This window comes from Triticum dicoccoides, chromosome 3B (genome assembly GCF_002162155.2).
Source record: "Triticum dicoccoides isolate Atlit2015 ecotype Zavitan chromosome 3B, WEW_v2.0, whole genome shotgun sequence".
NCBI lineage: Eukaryota > Viridiplantae > Streptophyta > Magnoliopsida > Poales > Poaceae > Triticum > Triticum dicoccoides.
This window is the reverse complement of record NC_041385.1, coordinates 787,337,085-787,355,631: the sequence shown is the minus strand read 5'-3', so window position 1 is coordinate 787,355,631 and position 18,547 is coordinate 787,337,085. Positions and strand designations below refer to the sequence as shown.

Sequence of the window (18,547 nt, the reverse complement as noted above, 5' to 3'; positions counted from 1 at the left end):
TCGTCGGTATCATCATACCTAGTTCAATCTCATTACCGGCAAGTCTCTTTACTCGTTCCATAATGCATCATTCCGTAACTAACTCATTAGTCACATTGCTTACAAGGCTTATAATGATATGCATTACCGAGAGGGCCTAGAGATACCTCTCTAATACACGGAGTGAAAAATCATAATCTCGATCTATGCCAACCCAACAAACACCTTCGGAGACACGTGTAGAGCATCTTTATAATCACCAAGTTACGTTATGACTTTTGATAGCACACAAGGTGTTCCTCCGGTATTCGGGAGTTGCATAATCTCATAGTCAGAGGAACATGTATAAGTCATGAAGAAAGCAATAGCAATAAAACTCAACGATCATAATGCTAAGCTAACGGATGGTCTTCTCCATCATATCATTCTCTAATGATGTGATCTCGTTCATCAAATGACAACACATGTCTATGGTCAGGAAACATAACCATCTTTGATTAACGAGCTAGTCAAGTAGAGGCATACTAGGGACACTATGTTTTGTCTATGTACTAAGTTTCTGGTTAATACAATTCTAGCATGAATAATAAACATTTATCATGATATAAGAAAATATAAATAACAACTTTATTATTGCCTTTAGGGCATATTTCCTTTACAGAGCCAGGGAAATGAAATTCTTCCCCAATCATAAGACCTTATTCCGTTCTAGAGGCTTCCTCATCCCTTGTGTCGCCCCCGCCATGGGCGACTCGGTAGCTTCTCCAACCCTAGGCGCCGCCACCGCCCTCTCCTCCTCCCCTCCTCGCGCCGCCGCCGGGTGAAACCCGCATGGCACACAGCGGCGGCGGGGGGACTTCCTCTCCCGACTCCCCTTCCTCCGTAGGCGATGGATCTAGGCGGCAGGCAACGGTGTCCTGCGACGCTTGCGGTCGGGCGCGAGGTGGCAGAACTCGGCGAGCGGTGGCGGGGTCTGGGGCCGCGCGCGGCGGGCCTGGACAGGTGGTGGCGTGCGCTGGGATCGCAGCGGCGCTCCGGCGTGTGCAGGTGGAGATGGCTCCTGTGCGCGGTTGGTGGCTCCCTCTCCGACCCGGACGGCGCGGGGGATGGCGGCGGCCTGGTGATCTGGATGTGGTGGGGCCGGCTGCTCGCTGGTCTGCCGGAGATCCAGGGGCATCATCGTCTCCGACTCGATCTGCTTCGGTTCATGCTAGATCCGGTACACGGAGACTGCCGTCATGTGCGGGTGCTGGCTACATGGATCTGACGGCGACGGCTGGACCCTTGGTCTACTCTTCGACAGAGAATGCGGTGGTCCATGCACAAGAAGTGGATGGAGTTCTTCAAACAGATCTGGGTGAAAACCTGCTCTTGGCTAGATGCCAAAGCCGGCGGTTGCGGCGCTGTACGGTGTCGTTCCCTTCTTGAAGGCATCACCGTGGAGAAGTTCTAGACTACGATCTGCTACCTCTGGGGGAAACCCTAGATCGATAGATCAGAAGACGGCGACGCGTTTGTGTCGTTTCCCCCTTGGGGGCGTCTTTCTTGGAGGTGTACGAGGGCTCAAGGGACCAGTGGACGATGTCTTTATTGGAGCGGTTCTTCATCATGGATGGTGGCAGATCTCGATGGCATGGTGCCCTGGATATTAGCCGTCCGATGTGCGATGATGGACTCGCGCAGGAGGGTGACGCTGTCTGGCGTCGTGGTGGCGTTGACGACAGCTAGACCGTGCAAGGTAGATACAACAGTACAGCTCTGAAGATGGATTGGTGGCAGGTGGCTGCGGCGGCCTCATACCCGGCTAGTGTCCTAGTTGAGCAGTGCGTTGGACTGGTGGGTGCACCCATGCCCGGCAGGCGTCCTTGTTGGGATCTGGGGTCTTAGATGTTAGGTTTGGCTACGAGGACTGTTTGGTATTAGGCCCAGACTATCAGCATCTCTTCATCAACTGGATAGGAGTAGCGACAGATGTTGCCTAGACGATGGCTTTAGTCTTACTGTTGTATGACCTTGTAAGGTCTTGTGTCAATAATTAATTAAGTGGTTGTATGCATCATTTAAATGCAGAGGCCGGGGGTCCTCCTTCTTTTCTAAAAAAAACTGTGAGCCCTCCGCGCGGAACAGATCTGATTTGCGGGACGCTTTTACAGATCCGTTCCATGCCGGAGGGCTCGCGGTACTGTAAAAGGGTTTTGCGATGATTCTTGCGTGACGGCCGTTTACCGGATGCGCTCTAAGCCTTCTTCTTTGTACTACCTCTTTACTGTTTTGTTGGTCTCCATTGTACTTTGTGTCAAATTTTGATCATGAATTAACTAACGAAATGTTCATGCATGTCACCAAACATTATATCGCTGGAAACTATGTTCAAATATGAACCCAACAATGTAACTTTTGTTGACATACATTAACATGGATAAGATCCTGAGTGGGTGCGCTGATGCGGGCGCGAAATTGTGACTGTGGCTGTGGGTGGCGCTTTTTTCGGTTTGGTTCGCTGTCTGTTCCTTTATTGCACTCATATGCGCTGGTGACCCTCGTGGCTATGTTTGCTTTTTATAAAAGCAGTGCAGAAATGATGGCTTTCCTCTAAAAAAATTAAAAGCAAGATACGCAAGTATCTTTTAATTTTTAATAACTGCAAAGTAGTATGGGCATTCACCACTACCCGCACTTTGGCACGCACGCTGCTCCCCCGTGGAATCTCAAGGTGGCATTTCGGATGGAAAACATCCAACGAGGAACACATTTTATCATTATCAATCAATAAACAAGACATGAAAGGGACGTGGCGTGGGCTCCCTGTTCCACTAAGAGAAAATGTAACTGAGACTAGTCGATCTTGTATAATACAGTCACTTGTACTGCTAGCACTCTACCTCTGCCTCACGAACACAACGCATTCTTGTCGTGCAAGAGAGCAAGAGTTCAGTTTGGTGTGAACACCATGGCCGTGGTTGGGGGCCTGATAGCGAGAGCCGTGGGGAACCAAGTCGCCAGCAAGCTGGGCGAGCTCGTCAAAGACGAGATCGCTCTGCTGTGGGGATTCCGGGACAACGTCGAGGGCCTGAGGGAGAAGATGGAAGATCTGGATGCCCTGATGCGTGATGCGGACGATAGGCTGCGCAGAGGAGAAAGGGATGGAGAAGCAGTTGGGCGGTGGCTGGCCAAGTTCAAGTCGGTTGCCTATGACATCGAGGACGTGCTGGACAACCTGGACGCTACTATGCTCATCGAAAAAACACAATCAAAGGTACTCCGCCCACAAGTACTTTTTGTTTCTTAAGCTTAACTCTCAAGTTCTGTTTGTAATTTTTGTTTGCGAATTAATAATTCTACAATTTCCACATGATTGTGTTTTTTATTTAATATCTTGGTTTTTTTCCTAAAAAAAACTTTCAATCTGCTCATGAACTATCAAAGTAGTATAAAGAACACCAAAAGTAAAATTTACATCTAGATTCTTAAACCACCTAGTGACAACTATAAGGACTGGAGCTAGCCGAAACCTCGCCGCCGTCATTGCCCCTCCGTCAGCAAAGCCAGGCAAACCTTATTGTAATAAACAGTCGGCAAGTCGTCATGCTAAGGCCCCAAAGGACCAGCACACAAGAACAGCAACTGCCGCCGATAAAAAGAAGCGTTATAAGCACATGAACGTAGACGAATGAAGACCGGATCCGAACAGATCCACTGAAGACAAACACCGACCAAATCCCGTGAAATTCGTCAGAGACAAATCTCCACACGCCTTTCTACTATGAGGGAAACAAAATGTTCCAGTAAACAATGGAAATTGTGAGGATCTAGTCCAGCCTCTGTTCGTTATGGCCCGAACCCAGTCTAGCCAGCCCATGTTCTAACATACAACGAACCTTGTCATGCACGACCGGATGGCCGGGGCGCGAGACGCGCGCAGATCGGTGGTGCCGACCAAGGCGATGGCTTCCCTCACCGGGTCTCGAGATGGAGGCGTCCGAGGCGGAGAGGCGATGCGAGGCCGGCCAGGCTCTACGGAGGAACCGAGGCTGGTGGTGAGCGTGCCGGTATCACGTCGTAGCGAGCGGAAAGATAGGGTGACGGTGGACTTGCCGGCATAGGACGTGGGGAAGCAGTACCAGCGGCGTGAGGCCGGAGGAGGGCACGCGTGAATGATCCATTTTCATGGAAGTTCCAGCCGCGTGAGGCGACGCGGATCCATTTTTTCATGTAGATATAAAGTTCTATTTTAGGCATTTTGTTGAGTATATATTCGTGTTGCATGTATTTTGTATTGTGGCCTATCTCCTAGTTGTGTATAGTTGAGTTTAAGACCTAATCTGTACTTATATGTGCGTGTAACGGCACCCATCAATACAACGATTATTGTATTGCCAACTTGTCCGTTTACATGGTATCATCTTGTTCGGTCCTTCCCTCGGGTTTGCCGCCGCCACCGCGCCTCCCCTCGCGCGAGCCGGAGCCGCCCCCCACCACCGCCGCACAACCCCGCCGCCACGCCCTTCCCCTTCTCCCGTCGCGCCGCTGCCGCCTTGTGCCGCCCGCTTCCGCCTCCCCTGCCGCGCCGATCGCCGCCACCGCGTGCATTCCTCTCGCACCGCCGCCGCCCGCGCCGCTTCTCCTCCGTGCCGCCTCTACCATCGCTCCCTCCCGCAGCCGCCGCTGCCTCCACCACCACCACCAGAACCCTAACCCTACTCGTCGCCGCCCTTCACCGCCGCCGCCGCACCCATGGACTCTTCCCCGGGCTCCTCCACGACCCGCTCGTCGAACCCCTTCGCCGGCCCCGAGCCCTCCGCCACCGCCATCCGTGACCTCAACATTGAGGCCCGGGTCCCCATCTGCCTCGATAGCTCCAGCACGTCATACTACGCGTGGAAGACCTACTTCAACCTCATCTTTCATGAGTACTATCTCACCAAGCACATCGACAGTTCTGTGGACGGCGAGTACATGCGGGGCGTTCCGGAGTGGTCCGCCATTGAGGCCACGCTCATCCAATGGTTCTACCAAACCGTCTCGAAGGACATCTTCCACACGGTAGTTGCTGAGGACGACGACGCCTGTGACATGTGGACCAAGATCAAGCGCTCTTCACCGACAACAAACATTAGCGCCTTGTTTTCTTGCATCAGGAGTTCTTCGGCTGTCACCAGGACAACTCCACCATCGATGAGTATTGCATGAGGCTCAAGATGCTCGCCAGCAAGCTTTGTGACATCAGCGCCAAGGTCTCCGATGACCTAATGCTGAGAACCCTCACTGCTAATCTCAACGAGGACTTCAGCAATGTGGCGTCCAACCTCACCGTGCTGTCGCAGCCCACTTTCGAGCGCGTCGTCGCGTACCTCAAGCTTGAGGAGTGCCAGATGACGAAGCTGAAGCAGCGGGTCCAGCACACCGCCCTTGCCGTCGGCACCACCTGCGGCGACCCTGCTCCACCGGCCGCGTCTCGTCCACCTGCACCACCTGCGCTCGCACCTCCCACGCCCCTCGCGCCTCCCCAGCAGCCGCAAGGTGACGGGGGCCGCCGCCAGCAGCAGCAGGCACAGGGCGCGGAGGGGGGGCGCTACCAGCAGCCCCCCTCCGTCGTGGGCCGCCGGGCAAAACCCGTGGACGGGCGTCGTCACGCCTATCACATGCCCGTCCCGCGAGCCCCTGCACTGGGTTTTCTGGGTCCTCGTCTCGCAGGCCACCAGGCGTTCTTCGGCGCCCCTTACCAGCCCTACGGTGATCCCCTCGCGCCGCCACCCCTCGGTGGCTATGGCGTGCCCGCCCAGGCACCGCCCTACGGAGGCCAGCTGCCGCCGCCGGTACCTGCACCGTGGAACCCCGCCCTCCTGGCCGCCCTGCACTCTGCGCCGTCACTGAGTAACTATGGCGGTGGAGGTGACTGGTACATGGACTCAGGTGCTACTGCGCACATGACAACTCATCCCGGTAACCTATCCTCTTCTACTCCAGTTAACACACCCACTCGTATCACCGTTGGCAACTGTTCTTCTTTACCTATCACTCATGTCGGTACTACTAGTTTTCATTCTAGTTCCACACCCATCACTATATCTAATGTCCTTGTTTCACCTGACTTAGTCACTAGCTTAGTTTCCGTTTGTTGTCTTAATCGTGAGAATCCACTTACTGTTGAATTTGACGGTGTTGGTTTTTCTGTGAAGCACGCCTGTACCCAGATGGTACTCCACCGATGTGACAGCCCTGATGAGCTCTATCCCGTGCACGCCGACGCTTCCACTTCCACACCTGTCGCCCTCGCCGCCGGTGTCAATCTTTGGCATGCTCTCTTGGGCCACCCCAACCCCGCTGTTTTGCATCAGATTCTTAGGAGTTTTTCTTTCTCATGTAATAAGCTCAACCAGCATACTTGTGAGGCTTGTCGTTTAGGCAAGCACGTTCATCTTCCCATTAGTGTGTCTACTACAGTTTCCACTTTTCCATTTTAATTACTTCATAGTGATGTTTGGACGTCTCTAGTTGCGAGTAACACGGACTATCTATACTACTTGGTGATTTTAGATGATTATTCTCATTATGTGTGGACTTTTGCTCCTCGTCGTAAATCCGATGCTTTAGCCATACTCACTGCCTTTTACTCATATGTCACCACCTAGTTCGGTCGCCCCATACATGCACTCCGGACTGATAATGGATAAGAGTTTGACAACGTCGCTCTCCACACACTTCTCGCCTCTCACGACACCATCTTCCGTCTGATTTGTCCATACACATCCTAGTAGAACGGTCGCGCCGAGCGTATCCTCCACGCTCTTAATGACTGCGTTCGCACGTTACTCTTTCACTCTAACGCGCCCGCTCGGTTTTGGCCCGATGCTCTCGCCACTGCTACTCTTCTAGTTAACATTCGTCCGTGTCGTCCTCGGTGGAATTACTCCCCTCACCACCTTATCTTCGGTACACCTCCGTCCTATGATGGTCTTCGCATCTTTGGGTGTCTTTGCTATCCTAGCACCTGCTACTTCTTGAGCTTGCGTTGGTTTTTCCTGGTGATGCAGCAAAGTAGAGATAAGTATTTCCCTCAGTTAGAGAAATAATGTATCAATCTAGTAGGAGACAACGCACAAATCACCAATACCTGCAATCCCTTCACTGTTACTTGCAAAAGTGAGATCTGATAGAGATAGATGAAACTGAACAAAAGGTAAAGTAAATATTTTTGGTATTTTTGGTTTATAGATTGGAAAGTAAAAGATTGCAAAATAGTAGATCGGAAACTTCTGTGATGGAAAATAGACCCGGGGGCCATAGGTTTCACTAGAGGCTTCTCTCAAGATAGCAAATAATACGGTGGGTGAACAAATTACTGTCGAGCAATTGATAGAAAAGCGCAAAGTTATGACGATATCTAAGGCAATGATTATGAAATATAGACATCACGTCCATGTCAAATAGACTGAAACGATTCTGCATTTACTACTATTACTCCACACATTGACCGACTCCTGCCTGCATCTAGAGTATTAAGTTCATGAAGAACAGATTAAGTAAGATAACATGATGTAGAGGAATTAACTCAAGCAATATGATGAAAACCCTATCTTTTTATCCTCAATGACAACAATACAATACGCGCCTTGCTGCCCCTACTGTCACTGGGAAAGGACACCGCAAGATTGAACCCAAAACTAAGCACTTCTCCCATTGCAAGAAAAACCAATCTAGTTGGTCAAACCAAGCCGATAGTTCCAAGAGAATTACAAATATATCAAATCATGCATAAAATAATTCAGAGAAGATTCAAATAATATTAACAGATAAGCTGATCATATATCCACAATTCATCGGATCTCGACAAACACACCGCAAAAGAAGATTACATCGGATAGGTCTCCAAGAACATCGAGGAGAACATGGTATTGAGAATCAAAGAGAAAGAAGAAGTCATCTAGCTACTAGCTATGGACCCGTAGGTCTGTGGTAAACTACCTACACTTCATCGGAAGGGCAATAGAGTTGATGTAGAAGCCTTCCGTGATCGAATCCCCCTCCGGCAGGATGCCGGAAAAGGCCACTAGATGGGATCTCACGGGTGTAGAAGGTTGCGGTGGTGGAAAAGTGTTTTCGTGGATAGTTCTGGTGGTTTGGGAATATATGTGAATATATAGGCAAAAGAATTAGTTTAGGGGAGTCAGGGGGGCCCACGAGGCAGGGTGGCGCGCCCTACCCCCTGGGCGCGCTCTCCACCCTTGTGGCCGGCTCGTGGCTCCACTGACTTGAACTCCAAGTCTCCTCAGTGTCTTCTGGTCCCAAAAAATCATCGCGAAGGTTTTATTCCGTTTGGACTCCGTTAGGTATTCCTTTTCTGCGAAACTCACAAACAAGGAAAAAATAGAAACTGCCACTCGGCTCTAAGTTAATAGGTTAGTCCCAAAACTAATATAAAATAACATATTAATGCATATAAAACTTCCAAAATAGATAATATAATAGCATGGAACAATCAAAAATTATAGATACATTGGAGACGTATCAACACCGCGTCCACCACGCCACACAAACTCGCACCACGTTCCGTTCCATGCGTCTTTCTTGGCTATCCCTCTAACACCAAAGATTACCGGTGCTATGATCTTGTCACTCATCGTGTGTACACCTTGAGGCAAGTGTATTTTGTCGATACGGTGTTCCCGTTTTTTCAGCTTTCTCCGGCGTCGGCTCCTTCGGCGTCGACCCCCGTGCCCCCTGCTTGGAGCGATGCGTGGCGGTGCCCCCCAGAGACCCCTGCCGCATGGCGCCTTCTGTCATCACCGCCCGGTTTTTTGACTCCCTCCCTCGAGGTAGAGTCTGACCGGGTCCCCGGGTCCCTGTCTCCCTCCTACGAGGTTGAGCCGACGGGCACCCCGCCTGCCATCCCGACGATGGGCTCGACTTCCCCCTCGCCCGTCGCCACCCCTGCCACCATCTCGGATGTTGCCTCTGCTGCCGCCGCGGCCCCCGCCGCCGCTGCCCCGTCTCTCGGTGTGACGACCTGCGCTTGGGCCGGTGTGCTTCAGCCGAGCACACGCTACTCTTCCGATGAGTATGTGTGTGCCGCCTCGACGTCGACGCCATCACCCATTCCCGCCTCCGCTCGCGTCGCCCTTCGGGATCCCCACTGGTTCATCGCCTTGCAGGAGGAGTTCGACGCCCTACAAGACAACCGCACGTGGCAGCTTGTTCCGCGACCCCCTCGTGCCAACAGCATCACTGGAAAGTGGGTATTTCGACACAAGACCTGCCTGAAGGTTCTCTCGAGTGCTACAAGGCTTGGTGGGTGGTTCGTGGATTTCGGCAGCGCATTGGCGTGGACTTCACCGACACCTTCACCCCGGTTGTTAAACCGGGAACTATCCGCGCCATGCTCCAATTGGCGGTCTCATGAGCCTGGCCTATACTTTAGTTGGATGTATCCAACGCCTTATTGCACGGTCATCTTGCCGAGCAGGTGTTATGGGAGCAGCCCACTGGCTTCGTCGATGCCGAGCATCCGGACTTCGTGTGCTTGATCTTCCATTCGCTCAACAGGTCTAAGTAGGCGCCTCGAGCTTGGTACCAGCGTATCGCAGCCTTCCTGCAGTCTCTGGGCTCTCGGTTCACTCGCTTCGATGCCTCACTCTTTATGTATCATCACGGAGCTGACACTGCATATCTGCTGCTCTACGTCGACGACATCATCCTCACGGCTTCTGCCCCTGAGCTCCTTAAGCGGCTGACAGCTCGTCTTCGTGATGAGTTCGCCCTCAAGGACTTGGGGCCTCTACACTACCTCCTTGGCATCGAGGTGGCCCGACGGGCTGACGGTTTCTTTCTGCATCAGCAGAAGTATGCCCACGAGATTTTGGAGCATGTTGGCATGCGCCTGCGCCCACCCCTGTCGACACAAAGGCGAAAGTCTCTGCTCTAGAGTGGTCTTTCGCGTCCGATGCAGCGCTCACTCGACCCGACCTGAAGTACGTTGTCCAGCAGGTGTGCCTCCACATGCACGCCCCGCATGACTCTTATTGGACCCTGGTGAAGCGTATTCTCCGTTACATACGTAGCACCATGTGTTTGGGACTCACCGACCTCGTTGCCTACTTGGATGCCTGTTGGGGAACGCAGTATTTCAAAAAAAATTCCTACGATCATGCAAGATCTATCTAGGAGATGCATAGCAACGAGAGGGGAGAGTGTGTCTACGTACCCTCGTAGACCGAAAGCGGAAGCGTTTAGTAACGAGGTTGATGTAGTCGAATTTCTTCGCGATCCAACTGATCCAAGCACCGAACGTATGACACCTCCGCGTTCAGCACGCGTTCAGCTCGATGACGTCCCTCCATCTCTTGATACAGTTGAGGACGAGGGAGAGTTCCGTAAGCAGGACGGCATGGCGACGGTGATGATGAAGTTACCGGCGCAGGGCTTCGCCTAAGAACTACGACGATATGACCGAGGTGTGTAACTGTGGAGGGGGGCACCACACACGGCTAAGAGAAGACTTGGTGTGCCTTTGGGGTGCCCCGCTCCCACATATATAAAGGGGGGAGGAGAGGTGGCCGGACCAAGGGGGGCGCGCCATGGGGGGGAGTCCTACTTGGACTCCCAGTCCAAGTATGATTCGGCTCCCCCTTCCCTATTCCCACTAGGAGAAGGAGGGAAGGAGGAGGAGAAGAGAAGGAAAGGGGGGCCGGGCCCCCAACCCTAGTCCAATTCGGATTGGGCTTGGGGGGCGCCACCACCTGGCTGCCGCCTCCTCTCTCCACTAGGGACCATGAAGGCCCATTAACTCCCCGGGGGGGTCTGGTAACCCCCGGTACTCCGGAAAATGCGCGAACCTTTCCGAAACTATTCCGGTGTCCAAACATAACTTTCCAATATATCAATCTTTTATGTCTCGACCATTTCGAGACTCCTCGTCATGTCTGTGATCTCATCCAGGACTCCAAACAAACTTCGGTTCATCAAAACACATAACTCATAATAAAAATCGTCATCGCACTTAAGTGTGTGGACCCTACGGGTTTGAGAACTATGTAGACATGACCGAGACACATCTCCGGTCAATAACCAATAGAGGAACCTGGATACTCATATTGGCTCCTACATATTCTACAAAGATCTTTATCGGTCAAACCGCAGAACAACATAAGTTGTTCCCTTTGTCATCGGTATGTTACTTGCCCGAGATTTGATCGTCGGTATCATCATACCTAGTTCAATCTCATTACCGGCAAGTCTATTTACTCGTTCTGTAATGCATCATCCCGCAACTAACTCATTAGTCACATTGCTTGCAAGGCTTATAGTGTTGAGCATTACCGAGAGGGCCCAGAGATACCTCTCCGAAACATGGAGTGACAAATCCTAATGTCGATCTATGCAACTCAACAAACACCATCGGAGACACCTGTAGAGCATCTTTATAATCACCTAGTTACGTTGTGACGTTTGATAGCACACAAGGTGTTCCTCCAGTATTCGGGAGTTGCATGATCTCATAGTCAGAGGAACATGTATAAGTTATGAAGAAAGCAATAGCAATAAAACTAAACGATCATATATGCTAAGCTAACGGATGGGTCTTGTCCATCACATCATTCTCTAATGATGTGATCTCATTCATCAAATGACAACACATGTCTATGGTTAGAAAACTTAACCATCTATGATTAACGAGCTAGTCAAGTAGAGGCATACTAGGGACACTCTGTTTCTCTATGTATTCACACATGTACTAAGTTTCCGGTTAATACAATTCTAGCATGAATAATAAACATTTATCATAATATAAGGAAATATAAATAAGAACTTTATTATTGCCTCTACGGCATATTTCCTTCAATGCCGACTGGGCAGGCTTCCCCGACACCCGGTGCTCCACGTCCGGCTATTGCGTCTACCTTGGGCCCTGGTTGATCTCTTGGTCATCGAAGCGGCAGCCCACGGTCTCCCGTTCCAGCGCCGAGGCAGAGTATCGGGCCGTGGCTAACGCCGTGGCTGAGTGCTCTTGGATCTGTCAGCTGCTCCAGGAGGTTGAGGCTTACCCTGTACTTGTATATACATGCACCGCCACCCCATCAATACAACGATTATTGTATTGCCAACTTCTCCGTCTACACATTTCCATCTGAACTTCTTTGTAGTCGCACAGATAATGCAACGATCCATTTTTTCATGAAACTTGATATTAATATGAAGGAAACATGGTACATGACGTTGGCCAATTCGTTTTACAGGTCAAGTTGTTCTTTTCTGGAAACAATCAACTCCTCCAACGGTCTACCTTAGCCCACGGTATGAAAACCGTAAGGGAGAAAATAGACAAAATCGAAATGGAGGGCAAGGCACTTAATCTCGTGCGTCATCAGGCAACAGCCGAAGGGAGCAGAAACAATGAAACTTTTGCAGCTTGCAGTACGGAAGGCATGAAAACTGGAATGGTGGGGAGGGATATTGAGAAGGACAAAATAATCAGCCTACTATTGACCAGTGAAGCTAATTCAGATATTTCTATCATTCCAATTCTTGGGCTTGGTGGTGCAGGAAAGTCAACATTGGCTGAAGCAGTTTTGGCAGATAAGAGGGTCACTGTCTTTGATGCCCAAATATGGGTTCACGTGTCTGAGCAGTTTGATTTGCGAACAATTGGGAGTAGAATCATCAGAAGGTTAAGTAGCACTATCAACCTTGACAAATGTGATCTGCAGCTTATTCATGACAATCTAGAAAAGGTACTTTCTACCACAAGATACTTGATTGTCCTAGATGATCTCTGGGAAGAAGATGGAGATAACCTGGAAGAGTTGAAGCGGATGTTGCAATATGGCTGCAAGGGTAGCAGGATTATAGTAACTACACGAAGCCAAAGGGTAGTGAAAGCATTAAGTACTGGTTTTCTTGCAAAGGAACATAAAATCTGCCCTGTGCCTGAGTCTGACCAAATCAGTTTGGATGTTTTATCACCTGGTGACTGCTGGGAAGTAATGAAGCGAAGGGCACTTGGACCTGATGATGACCAAAGTGACTTGCAAGTTATTGGAAGAGAAATTGCAGCAAAGTGTGTGGGATTACCGCTCGTGGCAAATGCTCTTGCGCAAGTAATGTTTGAGCGAAGGACTATTGAGGCATGGGAAAATATAAGAGACACCAAAGTTGGCTCGGGTTTGAGAGAAGAACAGCAAAACAAGACATTAGAGTGTCTAATGCTTAGTTATAGCTACATGAAGCTTGAGTTTAAAATGTGTTTCACATATTTGGCAGTCTTCCCCAAGGGTTTTGTGATGGACCAACGCCATCTAATCCAGCAATGGACCGCTCTCGGATACATTCAGTCACATGATGATGGTGAAAGGTGTATCAACTATCTTCTTGGGATGTCATTTCTTCATATTTCAAGGTCATCCTCGGTGAGTGCTGAACTGAACCTGCTTTGGATAGATATTGTAGGTTTTTTCACTGTCTTTTAATGTTTAATATGTTTAATTAGTACATGCAAATGAATTGAATTATGTTTTAGTGATACTACTTTTCAGCATATAAATTGGAAATACTTTTACTTTATTGAAGTCATATTTGAATCTACAAGATTTGGGGATAATTCAGCTAGTAGTTTCCACCTGCTATGTTTATGTAACAGGTAGACAGAACATACCAAGAAATTAGTTATGTATATAATGTTGATCCTTTTACCGAGGTATATTGTATTAACTGGAGCAGAGATGTCTGTTGCACCTTATTTTTCCTCAGCTCTACCATCAAAATAGTATTGTAAGCTAAAATGTAGACTTCTTTGAACAGATTAGGTATATTATATCTACTTTTGCAGGTTGGTCCAGGTCCAGTGCATGCCAAAACTTCTCAGAAGCTCACCATGCATGATTTGGTGCATGATCTTGCATCAGTAATTACTTCCACAGAATTCCTTGTTTTGGATGCCAATGCTACCAAACCAAGGGGCTGGAATAGAGCTAGTTATTGCCGGCATGCACGATTGATCAACTACCAGAATCAAACCAAAGTTTTCAAAGATCTGCCAACCACATCAAGATCCCTCCATTTTAGTTATTCAGGCAAACTGCAACTTCCCCAAATGGCATTTTCTCGATCCAAGTATATACGTGTGTTGGACTTAAGTGGACATTCAGTTGGAAGGCAATACACTTCAGGAAACTTAGATGTTAATGGAAGTTCAGTTCAGGGGCAATCCACTTCAAGCAACCTGGTACTGCCATCGTCCATTCATAAATCAAAGCTACTTAGGTACCTTGATGCCACAGCCTTGCCAATTACATCTCTTCCAAAGTCTTTCCACACACTAAGATACATGCAAACTTTAATTCTATCCAAATGCTCACTTGAAACACTGGCTGGCAATATTTGTTGCCTCGACAAGCTTTCCTATTTGGACCTATCTTGTAATGTCAGCCTTACTGAGCTCCCTGACTCACTCGGGAAGCTCTCAAAGCTCTCTTTCCTCAACTTATTGGGGTGTTCCATGCTCCAAGAGCTGCCTGAGTCCATATACGAGCTGACTTGTTTACAAACACCTAGACATGTCCGAGTGTCATGCCATTAAAAAACTGCCTGATAAATTTGGTGCCCTTTTGAAACTCATATTCCTAAACTTGTCAGGTTGTTCCAAGATAACCAAACTACCTGATAATCTTAAACTTCAGTCTTTAGAGCATATGGACCTATCAAATTGCCATGAGCTAAAAAACCTGCCAAAAGATTTTGGCAATCTTCAAAGGCTTGGGTTCTTGAGCCTTTCTGAGTGCTACAAGGTTTCAGTGCTGCCAAAATCATTTTGCCAGCTTGTTCATTTGAAATCCTTAGACCTTTCGGACTGCCATGAGCTCACGGAGCTTCCCGAATGTTTTGGTAACCTTTTTGAGCTTGATTCTTTGAACCTAACAAGTTGTTGTAAGCTGCAAGTACTGCCTGAGTCATTCTGCAAGTTGTCTAAGCTGAGGTGTCTCAATTTGTCTTATTGTATGAGGCTTGATAAGCTCCCATCCTTGTTTGGTGGCCTTAAGCTTCAATCATTGGACATCTCTTGTACCTTGTCTCTCCATAAATTGCCGGATAGCATTGCTGACATGACAAGTCTCGCTCGATTTGAGGCCATGGCAGGAATTTCTACCGTGATGGATAGTGTTCAGAAAATTAAAAAGCATCTTATTATTTCAGGAAAAATAGTTCATATTGTGCAACAGATAGAAAATAAAGGATGCAGCAGTATAGTGGAACTTGCAGATTTGACTTGCTATGACTTGCGTGTTCAACAGCTTCAGAATGTCAAGCATCCAGAAGACACGGAGAGAGCAAAGTTGCGTGACAAGTCTGATCTGAGAAAACTAAGACTTTGCTGGGGAACCCATGGAGGCAAGGATAAATCAGTGTTGGAGAAGCTGGTACCTCCCCGAACTCTAGATTATTTTTATCTAAAGGGGTATATGAGCAAGGATTTCCCTAAATGGATGTCTGACATCTCTTCCTACCTCCCTTCTCTCACCTTCCTCCGCCTTTTTGATTTAGGAAGATGTGATACTCTTCCTCCATTTGGGCAGCTGCCAAATTTAAGAGGCATAAATATGAAAAACATTCCCAACGTCAAGAAAATAGGCAAGGAATTCTTTGGACAGGGCAGAAAGTGTATAAAATTAAGATCGATAATATTGGAGTCGATGGAGAACTTGGCTGAATTGTGGACAACAAGGTCAGGTGAAGAAAATGAAGAGTTCTTAATTCCAAATTTGCACAATTTGACTGTCCGGAACTGCCCAAAATTGAAGTTTTTACCATATCCACCAAGAAGTATGATTTGGTACTTGGAAAACATTGATGAGATTATTCCAGTAGGAGGATTTGGGAAGCTTTCATCTTCTGCACTTCCTTTTGATATGGTAATAAATAACTGCAGTTTTTCTGCAGACAATTGGGATAGACTTCAGCATTTCCCCACCATTGAATTATTCCAAGTTGAATCCTGCAACGGCTTGAGGGCATTGCCAGAGGTCATTAGATGCTTCACCTCTCTGAAAAGCCTAAATTTGGAATCATTGAAGGAATTGGAGTCACTACCGAAATGGTTGGGGTGCTTCATTTCCCTGCAACGTCTTCTCATCACAGATTGTCCCAAGCTAACATCTTTTCCTGAAAGCATGAAGAACCTTACTGCTCTGAAAGATCTAAGCCTGCAGGGGTGCAAAAGCTGGGAAATATTGCCAGAATGGATAGGGCTGCTCATTGCGCTACAAAAATTTCAAATCATCAATTGTCCCAACCTAACATCTTTGCCAGAAAGCATGAAGGACCTTTCTTCTCTAACAGAGCTTTATATAAAGGAGTGCCAAGGCCTAGCTATGTTGCCAGAAAGCCTAGGACAGATAATTTCCCTGCAAAAAATTCACATCATTGATTGCCCCAACCTGACTTTTTTGCCTGAAAGCATGAAAAGCCTTACCTCTCTCAGATTGCTATGGTTGAAGGAATGCCAAGGCCTACATGTACTGCCAGAATGGCTACAAGAACTCATTTCCTTAGAAGAATTAAACATCATCCGTTGCTGCAACCTGACGTCTTTGCCTGAAAGCATACAACATCTTACCGCCTTGAAGGAACTCTACATTTGGGGCTGTCCGATTCTGGTCGAGAAGTGCCAAGGGGAGGATGCAGGCCTTATTTCTCACATCCCGGAAGTCACATTACATCTATGAACCAGAAGAACAAGAGGTATGAAACTCCCAAGAGTAAATATGCATTCCTCTTAGTTACTTATGTCTTTATTTGCAATATTCATGTTCATGATGCCCTCGGAATTATTTCAAAGGATGCATCCTTTGGTGTCTGTTCATACTTCATCTGTGTGCTCCGTCGCATTAATTAGTTATGCTTTACCAATGAATAGATATCTTATTGCCACGATATTCTCTAATCTCTAATATGGACCGTTGGATTCTCTTTGTACATGTTTTTACATGGATACAGGAGGGTAACTTAATGTTTGATGCAGAGCTGGGGTGATTTGTGACGACGCGAGAGCTAAAGCAAATAAACAGCGCAAAGTTATCTGGATTCTGGAGAAATGAGTTATGTCTTTGTCTGGCGGTGCGAGTAAAGCCTGACGGTGGTGTATTCCAGGCAATGTAGAGATCTCTGTAATATGAATCTGGGGCTTTCCTATCGGACGTGACCTTGTAACCAAAGCAATGGGGAGTCGGAGGCTGTTGCAGCAACCTACCATCTTGTGACGGTGGAGATACAGTTCATGTGTAATGTAAGTCTACTGCTGACTTCTGACCCAACCGCGGTGCGGCAGCAAGGCCCGCTTTGATTCAATGTTTGGATCAGCTATATTTTCCTGCCATGGATTTTTGGAGCTTGCTCTGCTAATCCGTGTTTTTTTTCATAATTTTTTTATCAGAGTGTAGTCTGACCAAGTGGCAACAGCAGCCGTGGAGAAGGCACGAACAGGCCCACATTTGTTAATTTCCACCTGTGAGTCTACTCTGTAGAACAGAGTGGAAGGAGTAAGTACAAAGTTTCTGTTTGCTGGCAAGTGCAGAGTGGTGACGAGGAGACATGCAGGAGAAAGTTTCAGAGCTAAAGGAGGACTCCAAAAACTGAGAAGTGTAAGTACCAATCAAACTTGACTGTTTAGGTGGACTCTGAAAACTTTTGTTATCTCCTCAACTTCCTAAGGTAACATGGATTAGTCCTCTCACAAGATGCATCCAAAGCCTAACCCGGGCAACAGAACAAGCTGGATGCACGAGCATCTTCAGTTGGACTGTTGGTGCCAGACCAAAGTGGGAGGTTGCAGCAACATTCTCTGCCTGCCCTTCTTCAGATGGTAACCACAGTACCACACCTCTCTTTCAGCCACGTTTTGCTGCACCTCCAATGTACACCTTCTGAGCTTTCTTCTAACTTCAGGTGTGCAGCTCGGACAGCATGCAATCGGAAATTGAGTCTGACGGAAAGCGAAGGCGGAGATGGGGCGATATGGAATCCAGGAGGTGCCACAAAATGATCTGGATCTTGACTGGCTCTGGACAATCACCGCCGGTGTCTTCTCTTGTAGTCCGAGTGTCCGCTTGGCTGCGTGTTGATAGGCAGGATGAAGTAGGATTGCACTTTTCTGCTCTGAATGTGTATGTCTAGGGACTTGCTACAGTGCCAGATGATGTAAATGCACAAGGAATCATCGTGATGTTCCTTATGAATTTCTAATTTATATTTTCTTTGCTGAGAAAAAAATAATGTATGATCTTAGAACCTTCCATTATAAGATCAGTAAAATAATTGTTCACAGATATAAGTTATAACGAGTACGTAACTACGTACCTATGTTCAGGAAAAAAAAAGAGGGCATGGATGCTCTGCTCATGGTGAAACAGCAGCGGATTGGAATAGGTTTCATGGCGAACAATTATTAGCTCACTACCCAACGATGAGGTTCACCTACGGCGGCTAGGGGAGACCCACGGTGGAGTAAACAAATGATGCGCCACGCGAGGTCGTGACGGCGTTGTGCACCAGACCATGCCGGCTCGTTCGATCTTTTTTT

The 18,547-nt window shown here is 48.2% G+C and overlaps 1 pseudogene; it reads left to right on the top strand.

Annotated features, from left to right (window-relative positions):
- The first annotated feature begins 2,875 nt into the window (after nucleotides 1-2,875).
- LOC119278487 lies at nucleotides 2,876-18,298 on the top strand (annotated as a pseudogene).
- Nucleotides 18,299-18,547: the final 249 nt, after the last annotated feature.